We start from the raw sequence: 17,665 nt of genomic DNA on the forward strand, positions 1-17,665 counted from the left end.
TTGATAATCTCTATGGCCTTTTGTTGTTGTTTTACTGGGAATGGCATAGAACGAGTCACAACGATGCCAATGCCAGTTGACAATATCTAATTCAGAGCCAAGGTTTTTAGGCATGCCCTGATAAATACAGTATATAATAGTGCATTCTACAGAAGATTCTTCAGAATTAGGATTGTTCTTTCCATCTGAATTTTTCTGAAGCAGAAGATTTAGTTTGGGGCTGAACACACAAGCGACTAATAATACACCTCAGAGCCGACATTTTGATGCAAAATAAGGTTCTGGATGTGGAAGAATTAGTAGATTATCCACATTCCACATTGAATGAAATGCAGAAACATAGTATAACTGTCAACCTTTGACAGGATGAGCCCTTAAGGAGCGACGGAAGCTGCAAATGAGAGTCACATACTGAGGGGAAAAACCCAGAGCAGATCATGTTACAATTCAAATTACTTGCCAAAATGCTGAGGGGAAATTGGAAACAGGAACACAAGCTAGTTAGCCAGTGAACAACATTACACATCATCAATGCCATTTTTCAGTTCATATTTAAGGTGATCACACTGGCTGACATCCTGACTAAATTTACTAGAAGTCCTATTAAAATTATGTGTAGGAGTTAGGAAATGTATGTAATTGAATGTAAAAGTTATTGTAAAATCTAATAAAATTTAAAATGCAGAAGTCCTATTAAAATTTAGTAGCCCTTTTGAGTCACCCGCGAGTACAACTATTGAGGAATTTAGGATGTCAGTCACTGTTTCTGAAGCAGTTAAGGATCTGATGTTATATTAGCCCTTTTCAGTACTTCAAAAAGCACATTCAAGAAATGAAGGGTGAGCACACTCAATCCCCACTACGGTTCCCTCTAAGGCGTGCACATGTGCATGCGCTCACACATTTTCTGATGTCCGCTCAGTTAATTTTAGATCCCCCTCAGGTTGAATCAGGAAGGCCCCATTCTGAATGCAGGTGTGCACACACTGCCTTGCTACTGCTGTCCAGAACAAAACTCATTGCACACACAGATGAACAAAAATTAGAGAGAACACTGATCCCCACCCTACACAGTTTATGAGTATGTCTGTAGGAGGCCTCCAGGCATACACCCATTGGGGGCAGAGGACTCCCACCAAACACACACGTTAAATGGATTTTATTGCAAGTTTTCACTTTGTGAATGGGAAGAGCCTCTGGTCAAAGGAGAGCTGTGCTCATGGAAGCAAAAGAGCTCTTCTATAAGCAGAACTCTTCTTCCACAAATGAAAGCACCTCCCATTCATGGAGCAAACACTTGATACAGTAGGTTGCGTATCAAACGTTTGCTCCATGAATAAGAGGGGCTGTGTGTACACTTTTTGTACAACTGAAAAGAGTCATATTCTCCATGCAGGAGTCTCAAACTGTGGCCCTCCGGCTGTTTTTGAACTACAACTCCCATCATGCTCAGTCACAACAGTCAGTAGCCAAGGATGGTGAGGGTAGTAGGCCAACATCTCCAGGCAGGCAGCAGTTTGGGATCCAGCTCTAGCCATCAGTGGAGGGGGAAAGAGAAGTTCAAGAACAGCAAAAGAGGCAAATTTAACAACTAAATGGTCAAGCACAGCTATGAACGCCCACAGAGTTCTGGACTTCAAAAATTTAATGCAACCGTGTGGGAAGAAACTATGAGGCAGCAGTTCTTTAACTTCAGCAAGGACAGTATTCAAGTACACAGTAGTATTTGAAGTATTTGCTCAGAAATAGGTCTAAGGATATAAAATAAAAACCAACAGTCATACACACACCCACACCCACCAAGATGCATTCAATGAAATGAACACTGGGACAGAATTCTGCTTCCCGCAGCAGCCAACCCCAGGTGCCTCTGAGAATCCCACAGGTAGGACATGAAGGCAATACCTGTCTGCTGCTGTTGCTGCAATGCAACTGATCTCACTCTGCCTCATATCGCTATCATGACTAGGAGTTACTGATAGACTTGCCCTCCATGAAGGTGTTCCATCCCCGTTCAAAGACATCTAAGCCAACACCACATTTTGTGGCAGTGAATTCCATACAATAATTATGCACAGTGTGAAGGAGAGATTCCTTCTGTCTGTCTCAAAACTCCTGCCAGTCAATTTCACTGGATTATTCCTGCCTCTACTGTTGTGAGAGAAGGAGAATCCACAACATGCATAATTTTATACCTCTCAGTCAAGTGTTGACCTGTTCCCAACCACCCCCACTACAACCCGGTTGACTTTTCTCTAAACTAAAAAGTCCCAAGCACTGCAGGCTTTCAGCATAAGGCAGGTGATCATTTGGACAAACCTCTTTCAGGGAAGCTCATCTACCATTACTGATCTTCGAGGAACACCTGATACATTTCTAAAAAATCAGAAGCCTCCAAAATGCGGTTTGGAAACCACTTCCATAGGCAATTCATTCCATTGTTCAACTCATATGTTATGAGCTTCTTGTGGTCTTTAACCCAAATCTCTCTTCTTGTCGTCTAAACCTATTGCTTTCTCCTCTACTGGAAAGGTGAATAAACATTCATCCTCCTCTTTCCAATAGATAGGCTTAATCTTCTATTCTGTGCACTAAGACCACACCAATCTTTCAGTCTTTCTTCATATGGCTGACTAGATGCACATTTTCATCTCTCCCATTTGCCTGCATATCAGAGTTGCCAGCTTTTGCTATCAAACATCCTGGCTCCTGGGCAGAGGCACTTCCTAGCTGAAGTCCAGGGCCTCCACAACCCCTGCCCCTCCCCATCGTCTTTAGTCTGTCCTGGTGGTGTGGTCGCCCCGCCGAGCATTATTATGCTTAATTTGCAGGGGTGGGGGACCTCCAAAGGCCTTTAGATCCAGGCTTCAAAATCACCTAGGTGCACCTCTGCTCCTGGGGTTATTGGCCAAGCCTGGGAGAATCTGGTGGGTCCCTAAGCCGAACCTGGAAGAATTGTGAATTTCCTGGATTTCAGACCTCATTACAGATTAGCCACCATCACACATTTTTATGAGAACTGTAACTCAATTCCTTTTAAGTCTTCATTGATCTGATTCATCAAACCTGCATACATTTGCATATGAGATGAGAAGATGCAGACACATAGCTTAGTGGTAGAGCATCTGCTTTGCATGCAGAAGGTCTCGGGTCCAATCCCTGGCATCTCCTGCCAGGGCTCGAAAAGAGTCCTGCCTGAAACCTTGGAGAGTCGCTACCAGTCAGTGTGGACAGTGCTAAGCTCGAAGGGCCAGTGGTCTGACTCTGTATAAAGCACCTTCCTATGGCCCTATGCATCACAGCAAGCATCTTTGAAGAGGCATTTGGCATTTTATAAGCATTTGTATTAACTCAATACTAGCTGGGTAGGGTGCAGAACATCAGCGCCTCTGGCTAGCCCACCCACTGCTGCTTTTATATCCCCCTGCCCACCGGCCTGCCTGGCTTTCTGGCCAGCCAGCTTCTCCCCGCCGCCTACTTCTCTCCCCTGCCACGCTTTTGAATGGGCAGGTCCGCTGGCCCGCTTCTGGCCCACTTCATCTCCCCCCTTCTCTGCCCCCCGTGCTTTCTGGCTGGTGGGCCAGCTGGAAAGCCAGCCCGCCATATCCTCCCTGGCAGTGGCCGCCTCCTCCTGACAGCCGGCCGGGCCGCCACCGCCTCCTGCTCCCACTGGCTGAGCTGGCCTGCCGCTGACTCCTGCTCCCGCCGGCCGACAGCCCTGTTTTCTTCCCCATCCCCATCATTCTCTCTAATTTTTTTCATCTGTTTGTGGAATTAATTTTGTCCTGGGCGGCAGTATCAAGGTAGAGTGTACATACATGTATTCAGCATGGGGCCTTCCTGATTCAACCTGAGCAGGATCTAAAATTAATTGGGCGGACATCAAAAAATGTTTGAGCGCGCGCACATGCACACACCTTAGAGGGAACACTGCCTGTTCCTATCCTATCCGGCAGCTGCTCACGAACTCTCGCGAGAGCTGCAACACATGGGATTAGAGACAGGTATGTTTAAGAGAATTTTATATATAAAGAAGACGACAAAAAGAAAAATCTGCTGGCTAGTTAATTGGGAGTACCTTTAAAAAAAAAAATCAAAATGCTGTTAATTTTTACTTGCCTTAACAGTAAATGTAATATGCTGGGTTCCTTGCCACCTTATAAGCTACAGTATCCCCCATCCAATGAGAATAGGTGTCTCTCTGCTGTTAAGGGAGCAAGGTTTCGTTTTTGTCCTCACAGAAGACTTTGTACTAAAATTCCAGGCTATGCCCAGTACTGAGCTTTTCAAATTGTTAGGAGCAAAACTAGGTTACTGGAGAGGCTCCCAAAGGGAGAAAAGCGTGCTGCTATTCAGTATGCCAGAACACACATTGGCACATAAGGTGGGAGGGGAATGAGGACAAATCGGCAGCAAGAGTTCGATGAAAAGGATTAGATGCTTTCAGCTACCACCTTTTCCACTGGAAAGCTAACCACCTACTCATAGACAGAAACGCGAACTGTACTGGTTGTTTCTTTTCCAGGAAAAGGCAATTGGTGTGGGCGGGGTGGATATAGGTGTCTGTGCCCATGCTAGCATTTTCACTCACTCTTAAACATTTTCACTTGGTAACCCTGCAGTCAGCACTGCCTCCCGCCTCCAAATCCTGCCGAAACCGTGAGAAGTTGCTATGTTCATTTGTATAATTTATTTCACTTATACCCCTGCTAATGGAGCATAGAGGCACCTTTTAAATCATGGAATCTGTTACATTTAGCAGGAGGAGAGCAGATATCCCTGTCCAGCCCCAGCACAGCATCCCTCCAGTCGCTTTTGGTGGTGCACCCCTTATTAGGCACACCCGTCACTAATCCCATGAGTGGCAGCTCTCACGAGAGTTCGCAAGAAAGGGGAGGGGAGGGGGAGGGGGAGAGGAATGCTGGAAAGTGGCTGCTGGCCAGCCAAGAGAAAGCGGCGGCGGCGCTGAAGGGATGGGGAGTGGGGGGAGAATGAACGAGCAAACTGGCTGAAGAGACAGGGGGGAATGAAGTGGCTGAAGGGATGGGAGGAGAACAGCTGAAGGGGTGGAGATGAAAAGAAGATGGAGCAGGGAGCTAGATCGGTTGTGGTTGTGGCGGGGGCGGCAAGGAGAACTAGGGGTGCAGATGCTCTGCGCTGGGTCAGCTAGTCTTATTTATTTCTCTTTGTAAACTGCTTTGAGAACTTTGGTTGAAAAGTGGTATAAAAATATTCATAGTAGTAGTAGTTATATCTACCTCTATCCTTCAAGCTCCTAGTTTGTCCGACTCCTCACTCCCTGCTCACCTTTGGCTCCTGGTTTGTCTCGGACTCCTCACTCCCTGTGAGTTCCTGACACCTGCCTCCTGGTCTGTCCTCACTCCCTGCTCACCTTGACTTCTGTTCCTGACTCTTGGCTCCTAGTTCTGATCCTTGAGCCCGGGGCTCTCCTAGACCTGGCTTCTAGCCAGGCTCCACCTAGCAGCAGCTGCTCACGGCTCACCCAGACAATGAGGTTCCTAGGAAGCCACTCATCTAGATACTGATCAGACCTACACTAGCTTAGCTTGAGCAAGGTAGCTACATCATGTGATCTCAGGCCATGCCCTGGGGCTGGCATGTTAATGAAGCCACTCATAGAACCTTTGTCACTTCACACAGGGCTATAAGCCACAAAATGGCTCCTGCTGCAATATCTACCACCTAAAACATCATGTTTTCCCTTCAGAACTATCAATTTAATACTGTGCAATTTTACTCAGATTTATCATCTTTTGTGCTAGTCTATCATAATAAAAAGTTTTTATTTTATGTGATCATCTGATTGATATACTTTTAACTGAATGGCATCCCCAACATTTGCGAAATCAGCCGACTGAAAATGTGTAACCTGGCTTCAGCAGCAGAACTGCACCATATACCTCCAGACTGTTCTCTAGGTGCACATTACGACACACACAAACACACAGCATAGACTGCATTTCTATTACACGCATTACATAGTCGGAACTTTGAGAGCAGCAACTGATAAAAATAGACATGAACAGGATCATCACTTTCTATACTGCAATCGCAGAGGGACGTCATGCTTGGCACCATTTCAGACACATCCCGTATAACAACATGCTCTCGACGTGTAAGCCGAAACTGAAGGGGATGCATCTGAAAGTCAGGCGGATGACCTCAAAGCCGGTTAGCATTCCAGCCGGGTGTCACTGCCTGCTTTAAGTCCGCTTTGTTTTCTCCAAATGGCATGATGGGTGGAGGGAACTGTGCAAAGCGTACCAATGTGTTTCTCCTGGCAAAAAACTTGCACCTCCTAATGAGAGCAAGCCGGAGACTTGGGTGAACTGAGGTCACCCAGATGAATTTCAAATGCTTGAGCTGACTAGTAGCTACAGTGTACTGCCGGAGCCAGACGACGTGCGTATGTTGCTATCCAGTTCTCCTCATTAGTTAAGAATCAGACAAATTGGAAGAGAGAGATCTAGCCAAACTGGAAGAGAGAGGTCTGCCCAAATTTGCTTTTCCTAAAATAAACAGGGGCTGGGAGAAGGGGTAGGCACAGCATGCCACATTTCACTAGAGCAGGAGTGGGGACTTTCAGGCTTACAGGAACTACCTTCCCCCCACCCCCAGATCCTTGAGTGCACCAGCAAGTGCTGGGTGCAAGTAATGGCTGGGTGTGAGGACACACCGAGTTAAGGAACTGAGTACCTTAATGAGCTGTGGCTGATCAGTGGCTGATCTTCAGAGCAAGGAAGCATCAGCGAGAGAGCAGCCTAACAGCACTTCCAAACTAACTGCACCAGTGCAGCAGAGCTGCAGCCATTTCTGACAGTCTCTCCTTCCCCCAGGAACTCCTCTGTGCCAGGGATTCTCAACGTTGGGTTCCCAGATGTTATTGGCCTTCAACTCCCATAATCCCCAGCCCCAGTGGCCTTTGACTGGGGATTATGGGAGTTGAAGTCCAATAACATCTGGGGGCCCAACGTTGAGAATCCCTGCACTATGCCACCTTCTGCAAGCAACACATATGCTCCATCAGTGAGCTATCCCTTTCCCCCATCTATCCCAGCATCCCGCTTTCAACAGAAACTAGCCAGCCTTTTTCAAAAAGCTCTCCAGAAGACATATAGGCAAATTTCTCCCCAATATTGTGCATGCCCACAACTTGGTATATCACCTCTGGAGGCTGCATTTTGTTATTATGGTCAATTGAGTTTGTGCTTTGGGCCGTTGTGGCTGACTGGGAGCTGCAGTCCAACAACATCTGGAGACCCAACAAAACTACTGTACTCTTTGCACAATTTAAAAAAAACCCAAACAAAATTAGCCCAAGTAACACCTTAGTTCAAGTCCTGTATCAAGCAAAGCTGAATTTACTACCTATAGGAACTTATAGCAGTCAGACAAATGGGTACATATTTTCCTGGATCGCATAACTGATTTTTGCATCTGCTAATTCTTAGGAACAAGCTATACAGGATCTTCTCCTTCACTAGGCATTGTTCATCTTTACAACTGTAAAGGTTATCTTCACAGCTGTAAAGGCTACCAACTTGCTTTCAACAGGACAATAATAATAATGAACTCAGAGATTGGCCAGATAATTACATATCCAAACAGTATAATATTTTCAGCAACAACTTTAGTAAATAATGCAAATAGGAGACTGGAATGTTCAGAAAAAGGATTTAGGCAACTCTGGAAATAATAGAAAATGGCTATTATACAAAACCTACCAGCTGTAGGTTTCTATTCTGCACTTGGTGCGACCATTCACGGGACACTTTAGTTCCTGCTTCAAGTTACTACAATTGCGGTCAACACCAAATTAGGTGGCCAACATCCAGACTAAAAGTGCTAGTACTGTGGAGGAGGAACTATTTTAATCCATCTTCCCTTCCCTCTGAAGCACACCATGACTCCCAAAAATATGTCCCTGAGGGCTGCATGACCCTCAAGGACACATTTTGGGAATCACAGTCCATTTTAGAGGTAAGGGAAGATTGACAAAAATCACCCCTCCCCATATCACCAGTGCAATATTACTGTACCAATGCTTCTTTAGCATGAACGTCTGCCGGTGGCTTTTCTACACTAGAGGACATAGACAGCAGCAGGTAGAGGCAACAGTGCCAATGCTTCAATGCGCCAATACATTCAGCTGAATTCACATAAGCAGGAAAGCCAATATAATCTACGCATATTCTTTTGAGACAAGGAAATTCTGAAGGTTACATATACACCTCATAAATATTCATCAGAGCTGCATATAATCTCACAGTGGCCCTTGCCTTCACAAGCTGTGCGTTTTCTATGTAGCTATTTCAAGCAGCCAAAATTCTCCGGGTAAAATTGACACGGAAAGGGCAGCCAGGAAAGGTTCTAAGATTAAGTGCAGTCGAAATGGAACATGGTTCCCTTGTGCCGTGTTCTGCTTCACTCAACTTGATTAAACTTGTGGCTGCTTTTACATAAAACTGGTTTTACATAAGTACTTTAAATATGCTGTCTTGCTCTAAACAAAGATAGCTTTCTACTAGCTATGCTGGATAGGATTGGCTCAAATTAGTTTCAGGTCCTCCTCAATGGAGGACTTATGATGTCAAGCTTACTTTCCAGACAATTTTGCACAGTTATCAGTTTCATTTGCCCTATTTAGACATTATGTAGTACAACATCTATGTACAGATGTCTATACACTCGTACAAGTGTTTGTGAGAATGACTGTACTGGCATTCATTTTAAAAGTAACCCTGGTTACACAGACCCCTTAAATGCATAGAAGTATACTGCTATACCTGTATTCCATGTAGCATGTGAATAACTGTACCAGATGTCCCAGTTTCTACCAACTAGGGATGCAACGAATATTGGAGAGTTTTATATCAAAGGGCTAAAAAGTGCATATTTGCAGCAACAGAGCAGTATGACAGATAAAGCAAACGTTCCAGAAGAAAAGAAAGTAAAATAAAGAATGACAACTTTGTCGTGCCGTTAAGCCAATTATGATTGATTGATTGATTGAGTGCCGTCAAGTCCTTGTCGACTCTTAGTGACCACACAGATAGATTCTCTCCTGGATGATCAGTATTCAACCTGGCCTTTAAGCCTCTCAGTGGTGACTTCATTGCTGTCGTAATTGAATCCATCCACCTTGCTGCTGGTAGTCCTCTTATTCTCTTTCCTTCAATTTTCCCAGCATTATGGACTTCTCAAGGGAACTGAGTTTTCTCACAATTCTTTCTTTGCAGCTTCGGATTTTCTTTTCCTGCCTGGCAATATCAGCAGCTAGACCAAAAGTCTTTAACCTAACCCTATCATAAACACCATCGGTACTCTGAGAGATCCTCAGCTCTTCCTCCGAAGAATGCTGAGTACCATCTGACCTGGGGGCCCATCATCCAGCACTACATCGACAATCATCCTACCTGGCTATCCATGTAGTTTTCTTGGTGAAATGCAGGAGTGGTTTGCCATTGCCTTCTCTGGCAATGGGAAATGATGCCTTTGTTGTTGTCACTAAAGTGACCATCCTTTCTATATCGCTGCTGCCCAAAATAGGTGCCTGCATGCTTTGGCTGGGCAGCTGGGATGACCTTCATGCCTTGGGTGACCCTACTGGGAGTATAACTCCTGGTGTACTTCATTCATCCCTCCCAGGAACACCGCCCCCCCCCCCAGGCAGCAGAGCAGGACTTGGCTGGGGGAGCCAATTGTACAGAATGGATAAGGAGGTACAGTAAGTCACAATATTATTGAGAATCAGCCTCGCACCATGCACAATGGCAAGTTAGTCAGCACTTTGATTCAGAAAAAGAAGCCACTCAGTATTTTTTAATATTGCATACTTTTGCTAGGATATGAGTAACATGCAAAATTCATATCTGATCTTGTGGATAAGTATCCCAAACATGCCACTTTGGGCAAGGCAGAAATCAGGAAAGGTGCTATACATCCCAATCACCAGCAGGGAAATCCAGATCTTGATACTGGAGTAAATTATAGTAAATTTAAAGGACTGTCTTATCCCATCTGATTTTAAATGCTGATGGGTGGATGGGGTACCTCATTGAGGTGGAAGGCTAAGATATGAATGTTAATTAATTGATTAATATAAAAAAAGATAGTTTGCATCTACTAGTCGGTTTGTGGCTACTAGTCGGAGGGCTGTGGGCCACCTCCAGCCTCGAAGGCAGGATGCCTCTGAGTACCAGTTGCAGGGGAGTAACAGCAGGAGAGAGGGCATGCCCTCAGCTCCTGCCTGTGGCTTCCAGTGGCATCTGGTGGGCCACTGTGTGAAACAGCATGCTGGACTAGATGGGCCTTGGGCCTGATCCAGCAGGGCTGTTCTTATGCATGTGTTTGTTTATTTTAAGGAAGTATACCCCATGCTTTGAAAATTCACATCAAGGCAGCTTGATATTAATGTAGTGACCTGATTTATATACATGTTTAGTTTGCATGAATGCTAAATTTTGATTTTGATTCTAAGCATGAAGCATGGAACATAGGAAGCTGCCTTATACCAAGTCAGACCTTTGGTCCATCTAGTTCAGTATTGTCTACACTGACTGGAAGCAGCTCTCAAAGGTTTCAGACAGGAGTCTCTCCCAGCCCTTCCTGGAGATGCCAGGGAGTGACCCTGACACCTTCTGCATGCAAGCAGATGCTTTACCACTGAGCTAGAACCCCATTTTCTACAAGAAATTAATTTCAGTTTACAAGTGAGCTTAGATACAGGCCCTTCAAATGCATGGTACAGATAGGAAGTGTACTTCTGTACCCTCGTTGAACATAACATGTGAATAACTGTACCTATGGACGGATCTATACCTGCGTACATTGAACATCCTTTGTACAAGTGTGGAATATAATGCTTGAATAGAGCTACTCTACAAGATCTGGAAGGGCCAGAACAATATTGGTTCATCATGGGGGTGGGAGGGAGGGGGTGTTTGGAGGGCAAGCTGAAGCCATTCCTGACTTCAGGCTTTTTCTCCGGAGAATCCACATCTCCATTTGACACAGACTAGCCTTTAGCCCTCATGGCTGATGTGATACATTTGAAAGTATAATGTGAAATCCACACAGAAATCCTCTAAAAATATTGTTTAAAAGAGCTTTCTTACTAAAAGGTAGGAAAGCAATTTACTAGCATTTCAGAATAAATACATTGGGCAACACCCATGGAAATCCCCTTGATTAGGTACAACTAAATTAGTTTCCATCCCACATGTACTCTGTCCTTGCCACAATGGGCAGGCTGACTACACATTTGCAATGAGTGTCTCATTTCTATTGCTGAGCTGGGGAGATGGGAGTGGTGTAGACATTACTATTGTGCATTGTAAAATTTTAATATTCCAATAAAAATTATTTTCACATAAAGCCTTGGATTTGTCTGCGTATAAACAAGTACATTAAAATATGTTTTATTGAATGTTTTCCTAATCCAATATTTCACTACAAATACTTGTAGCTATTAGGAACCTTTTTGAGATATTTATAAAGCACATAAAATGAACATGGGGTACTTTTTAGTTTCATTTAATAAGCATGTAAGTCAAACAAGCATGCCAAACCAGACCACAGTCTGTTTAGCAGGAGTGTGCAAAGCTTGGCTGGTCAAACTGGACCTGAATCAAACTGGACTATTTTGACACGAATCAAACCAATGTCCATTTTGGATCAAACGGAGTCAAAGTGAAACCAATTCAATCCAGGCTGTCAGCACTTCAGGCTGTCTCCCCTCGCCCTTCCCTCAGCTTCTGCTTAACACTTGCAAGATCTGGAGTTAATTTGCTTTACTTTTGCTCCTGGCAGCAAAGGAGCAAAGGGCCAAAGCCGATTAGACTGTCCCTTGAAACATCAAACTGAAGGGCTGCTGGGGTGCAACTTCAGTTTTAAAAAGACTTCTGGAACCACCACCTCCTCTTTTTTTCCTTTTTTTTTTTTTTAAGATCCCTGCAGTCCTGGGAAAGACACAGGGTATGCTGAAAAAAATGCTTTTCCCCCCCCCTAAAGGCTGCTACCTTTGCAGAAGCCTCTGGGGGCAGGATGGGGCATGCAAAAAACACATTTCCCAACATATTCTAGGTCCCTATGTACAATTTTTAAAAAGAAGTTTTAAGAGGCGGAAATGTGATAACACATTTAACATCTCGCCTATTTTGACCCTTCCTCCACTGAAAGTCAACAGGCATGCAGAAGGATGTGGAAATTTGTTAGTATAAGGATCAAACTAAACGATGTCATTGGGTTTAAGGATGCCATTTGAATTAAGCTGCTTATTTGTTTATTTAATTCAGGAAATAGTAGAGAGCTTAAACTGTCCCATAGATTGGGCCCATAGGGTGGGCAGAAGGGACTCTGCCCCCTGCCCCAAAGTCCCAGTTTGGTATGGTTGGCATGGTGTGGACAGAGGGGGCCCTCTACCCCCATCACAATTATTTTTTCCAACATACATTGACTGTCCTGAAAAAAAGCTCTCGTTGATGTCAAGAGCGCCTTTCCTCCCAGTGAATCAGCAGCCATGGGTGTCATGATTTGAATCAAGACCATGTGGGGGGCACACTGTTAACCCTGGCATGTCAAATCCTGATCTGCAGGGGGCCCTGATCCCGCTGCTGTTGCCTGGTTGTTGTTTTTTTAAGGCACAACTAGCCCCAATCATGTGTTCAACACAACATCTGGTTTGAACTTATGAGGCTATAGACTGGATCATTTCTAATGTTTTGTGCCCTATGGCTTATAGCATTCTAAAGTGAAATTCATTCATGCTCCAATCACCGCTACATAAGTCACTACTGTTGGCAATCCAAATTTCTCATTTCATAATGCAGTTACAAAAGTGCCAGCAAATACATCTTTACCGTCACATTGCATTAAATTGGAGCAATATTTTAGAGTGGCCAAACAAAATGTGTTCTTGGCTTTTAAACGTAACTAACATTGCCTTCACACACCATTCGGTGTCCAGAAGAGCATAACTCAAGAAACTTCACTGCCTGAAAGAGTGGAATACTGAGGAAATGTCTGAATACCTTATGGAAAATATCAACAATGGAAGCTGCTTCTAGTCAATCCTTCTTTCCCCAATAACCCTTTTTCTATTTACTCTTTTGTTGACTGCAGCTTCTGAAAGAATTTCTAATGAACCAGCTCAACTCTTATGGTTTGCAGCCAATAATCTACATCTTATGTGACTCACTTGACAGTAGCAATAGCAATAGCAATAGCACTTACATTTATATACCGCTTTGTAGCCAGAGCTCTCTAAGCGGTTTACAATGATTTAGCATATTGCCCCCAAATTCTGGGTACTCAGTAGACAATGCTTCTGGGATAGTGCCCTAGTGAAACACAGAAAACAAGGGAAGGATCACAGAAAAGAGAGGTGCTTTTCATAGAACTCTTAAGTTCACAGCAGGGAACCAGCTTTGCAGACAGGAAGCCCATGATGGCCAGATGTACAGCCCACAAACATCCTCTGTCCAAAGTGTCTAGGATTCATAAGAATAATGTCTCTGAGTGTGAAGGTCCCATTCAGCATTAACAAAAATGGCTCATCCCATTTTGAAACCATCTAAGCTGCTGCCATGACCCCAGATCCAGGACCCTCACAACTGGGAGAGAAGCCAGTCAGGCTAGAGGATGTGATAAGGTGACAAGACCCCATAAGTCAGGGGTCATGTTGCCAGGGCCTTGCAAATCAGGAGAACCTGAGCCAGCATATCTAACATGACTTGACATCACAACCCTTCCTTCTTCAGATTCAGAGGAGTCCCCTATGGAACTGCCACTCCTAGTGGAGGCCCCCCCAGCACTGTTGGAGCGAGTGCTTAATAAACTGGGTAAGGCCCAGTGTTCCCTCTAACAGGGTTTCCCAGATGTTGTTGACTACAACCCCAGAATCCCCAGCTGCAATGGCTTTTGCTTGGGAATTATGGGAGTTGTGGTCAACAACATCTGGGAATCCCTGTTAGAGAGAACACTGGTAAGGCCTTTCAAAGAAACAAAGCAGTGTACAGGAAAGGAGCAGAACCAATTCAATCTGCCTGGAAAGTGGTCATAAAATCCGACAGCCTGATCCAAGAAGCTGCTGGAGCAATATCCCTTGTATGTTGCTATATCCAGCTCTTGAGTTCCTGCTCAGCAATATCCAACTCCCTTGCTCTCAGAGCTGTCCAAGGTCTGTGTCACTCCTGGATCCCTGTCTTAGCAGAGACTGCAGCTCAGCCTACAACAGGATAGTAGTGGCCATTATCACACTTTGTGGTAATGTAAAAGTTCACTATCCAATGCATGAAGAAGCCCAGCAAAACTGAATCCAGACATAGGCCTGGTCAACTGTCTTAAGGTCATCCAAGTGAGTTTTATGGGTGAGTGGGAATTTGAATGGTTGTCTCCCCAATCTAAGCTTCAAACTGACTGCAATATCACACTGACTCTGGAACCTACTCCCAACACATTAACCATTTTGGTTGCCATTTTTTGCACCTTTCTTGGGCTTGAGGTGTTATTCCTCTCCCTGCACACAAGATGCAAGCTGACCACAGTGGGCAAAGGTGTTCCACACCCACATAATGCAGAGCTATGACAGAGAAGGCTCTCTCTTTCTGATTCAGAAAGAGGAAACAAAATCCCAGGAGAATGAGCATGAAGAAGAGGAGGGCTGCCCCATGCCTTGCTTACCAGCATGCCTGAAATATATTTCTCTCTCCTTTCTTCCCCCCTCAAGAAGCAATGAATTGGTCAGTTGCTTGAACAAGGCATTATCATTCTGACAGTGTCCAGAGAACGAGGGATCTTTATCAAATCAGACAAGTGCAGGTTTTATTCATATTTGTACATTTGACACACATTTTTTTAAACATTCTTTTTTAAGGACAAATTCCTAAGAAAATATCCATCAAATTGTTTAGGTTTTTAATTCCAGCTGGAATGGTTAATTTTATTCTCAACTGAATGCTTTCGTTATGCTAGCATTTGGACCAGATCACAACTACAGCATTTCAGAGGACAATTTTAGGCTGATCTCTCTTTAGAATCAGTATATATTTTTAAAAGAACTCTGTGATCTTTTCCTCTAGTATCTGGGCAGAAAATCAAGGTTATCAGATAAACATATGAGACATCATGGCAAGCTTAGTGGTCTGATAGAAAGGATAAATATTGTTCTGTGGGATATATGAAATACCTAAAATTGCAAGGAGAATTCTAATGTAAAATTTGGCTTGTCTCACCTACTAATGGATTCACAGGTGCATGCTTAGTGCTCAGTGATAGCCACCAAGTTCTAGTATCTAGCAGGGCAAGAGTCAAACATGCACATGGTTGGCCAAACTCGACAACATCTTGTCCACATGCTGGAGCACCAATAATTAAAACTCTTTCATCAAAAATGGACCAGGCGGTACTCTGGGCACCTCTCCCAATGACACTGCATCCATTGCAGAGTCCAATTCATGGCAATTCAGCGACTTTACCCACAAGTGCTGTGCAAATGCACCACAGTGTGCTATTGAGGGTTCTAACACAGCTTGCCTGGGGCCAGATTTCAAGAGACTCCACACCACCTGGAAAAGCTCTGCTGGACGACAGTGAGAGGATGCAAAGGTGGACGGAATTTTTTCTTCTTCTTCTGTTCCTCCATCACTGCCACAAAATAGGCACAATAATGAGCCTGTGTTCGCTCAGACTCACCCCGGGTTTTCCTCCACTTATAAAGGTACTGCATGGGCTCTACTTTGTGGGAGAGGGGACTTGGGAGTGACTGTGTCAATCGCCCAAGCTATCTCTCCATTCCAGAGAGCAGCTAGAGCTTCGACAGGAGCGCCTGCCATACCAGCTAGAAAATCCCCCATCAGTTTCCGGGGGTGGGCCATTTTAATAGGTCCCGCCCCTTCGCAAAGTGGTAAAGCTGCTGAAACTACACACTTCAGAAGGAAGTGATCTGACCATGACAAGGGCACAGATGACACATCCCCTTTCAAATCACCATCTTCCTGCCCAGTCAAAACAAACAAACAAACAAACAAACAAACAAACAAACAAAAAACACCCAATTCAGAGTGTGCCAACAATTCAGTGCTCCAATTCAGAGTGTGCCAACATTATGTTGGGACAGCCCCATGATTGTCATGGGGCCATGAAATCCTGAGCTGACCCAGACAAGGTAGCCTCGGCATGGATGTTGAAGTCACCCAGAACAATCATTCTGGGAGTCCTTAACACCAAATCTGAGACCACCTCCGTGAGCTCAGGAAGGGAGACATCTTGGCAGCGGGGTGGGCGGTACACCAACAGAATCCTCACTCTGTCCCAGGAACCCGTCACTGGGTACAAACACTCTGAATGAGCACTCACTTGGACAGGGGGTCAAGAGAGGAAAATAAGAGCTTTTATAAATTATAGCGACCCCCCCACACTCCCCAGCCCCCCAGCCTATACTGGTGTAGTGGTTAGAGTGCCGGACTAGGACTGGGGAGACCCGAGTTCAAATCCCCCTTCAGCCATGAGACTTGCTGGGTGACTCTGGGCCAGTCACTTCTCTCTCAGCCTAACCTACTTCACAGGGTTGTTGTGAGGAGAAACCTAAGTATGTAGTACACCGCTTTGGGCTCCTTGGAGGAAGAGCGGGATATAAAATGGAAATAAATAAATAGCAATAGCAATAGCAATAGCACATTTATATACTGCTCTATAGCTGGAAGCTCTCTAAGCGGTTTATACAATGATTTAGCATATTGCCCCCCCAACATTCTGGGTACCAGAATAAATATCCATGTGTTACTACCGTGTTTCCCCGAAAATAAGACAGTGTCTTATATTAATTTTAGCCCCCAAAAATGCACTAGGGCAATTAGCGGTACATCAGAAATTACTGCTAGGTCTTACTTTCGGGGAAACAGGGTATATGCCTCACAGATCTATGTTTCTGAAATTGTGACCTCAAAGATCACTGTAGTGTTTCAGAAACAGATTTCTGGACTTAAGAGCTACAGCTCCCAACAACCAAAATCCCTACTGCCAGCAGATTACCCTTCACAATCAGAACTATCTGAAAACTAACATTGGTTCAATGTAAAAGAAAGGGAGGGAGTGGGGGGGGGAGAGGGGGGGAGGGGGGAGGGAGGGAGAGAGAGAGAGAGAGAGAGAGATTTTCTTTCATCTAGAGGTGCCTCTAAGGCTTTTAAATGCCCCAGGCAAGTTTGCAAATGTAGTGTGCTCAGTGCCTACACAGTCAATAAACATTCTCCAATTGCCGGGTTCTACTCATCTAGCAGAGTAAAGCTGGTGCACACTAATGGCATGTGACATCAGTAGTGATAGGACTGCACAGAGCTACATTGAGGCAAATAATGCTGCTTAGAAATGTCTGATGCTTTGACTCCAGCATTTAGGTATTATATGCTATGCTGCAATCTGTGTATTGCAAATATCACTGAGCAACCAAATGAAGGAGGAGGAGGAGGTGGTGGTGGAGGGGGGTAGTAAGGGCCATCCTCCTCCCCGTCTTCACTTTCCATTAGAGAATTTGAGTGATGCATACACACATTTCTGTGGATGCAATCAAATGGAAATTTTGTTCTCTCCAGGAGCTGCCAGGCTCCGCAGCAGCAGCTTATCTTCTCAGAATGGTATGTGCATATTC

At 44.6% G+C, this 17,665-nt stretch overlaps 1 protein-coding gene across 10 annotated transcripts in view; it reads right to left on the bottom strand.

The window, feature by feature from the left end:
• The window catches only part of TNIK (TRAF2 and NCK interacting kinase), a 413,952-nt gene that overhangs the window by 202,091 nt on the left and 194,196 nt on the right, over window positions 1-17,665 (bottom strand). The window lies entirely within an intron of this gene.

This window comes from Hemicordylus capensis, chromosome 3 (genome assembly GCF_027244095.1).
Source record: "Hemicordylus capensis ecotype Gifberg chromosome 3, rHemCap1.1.pri, whole genome shotgun sequence".
NCBI lineage: Eukaryota > Metazoa > Chordata > Lepidosauria > Squamata > Cordylidae > Hemicordylus > Hemicordylus capensis.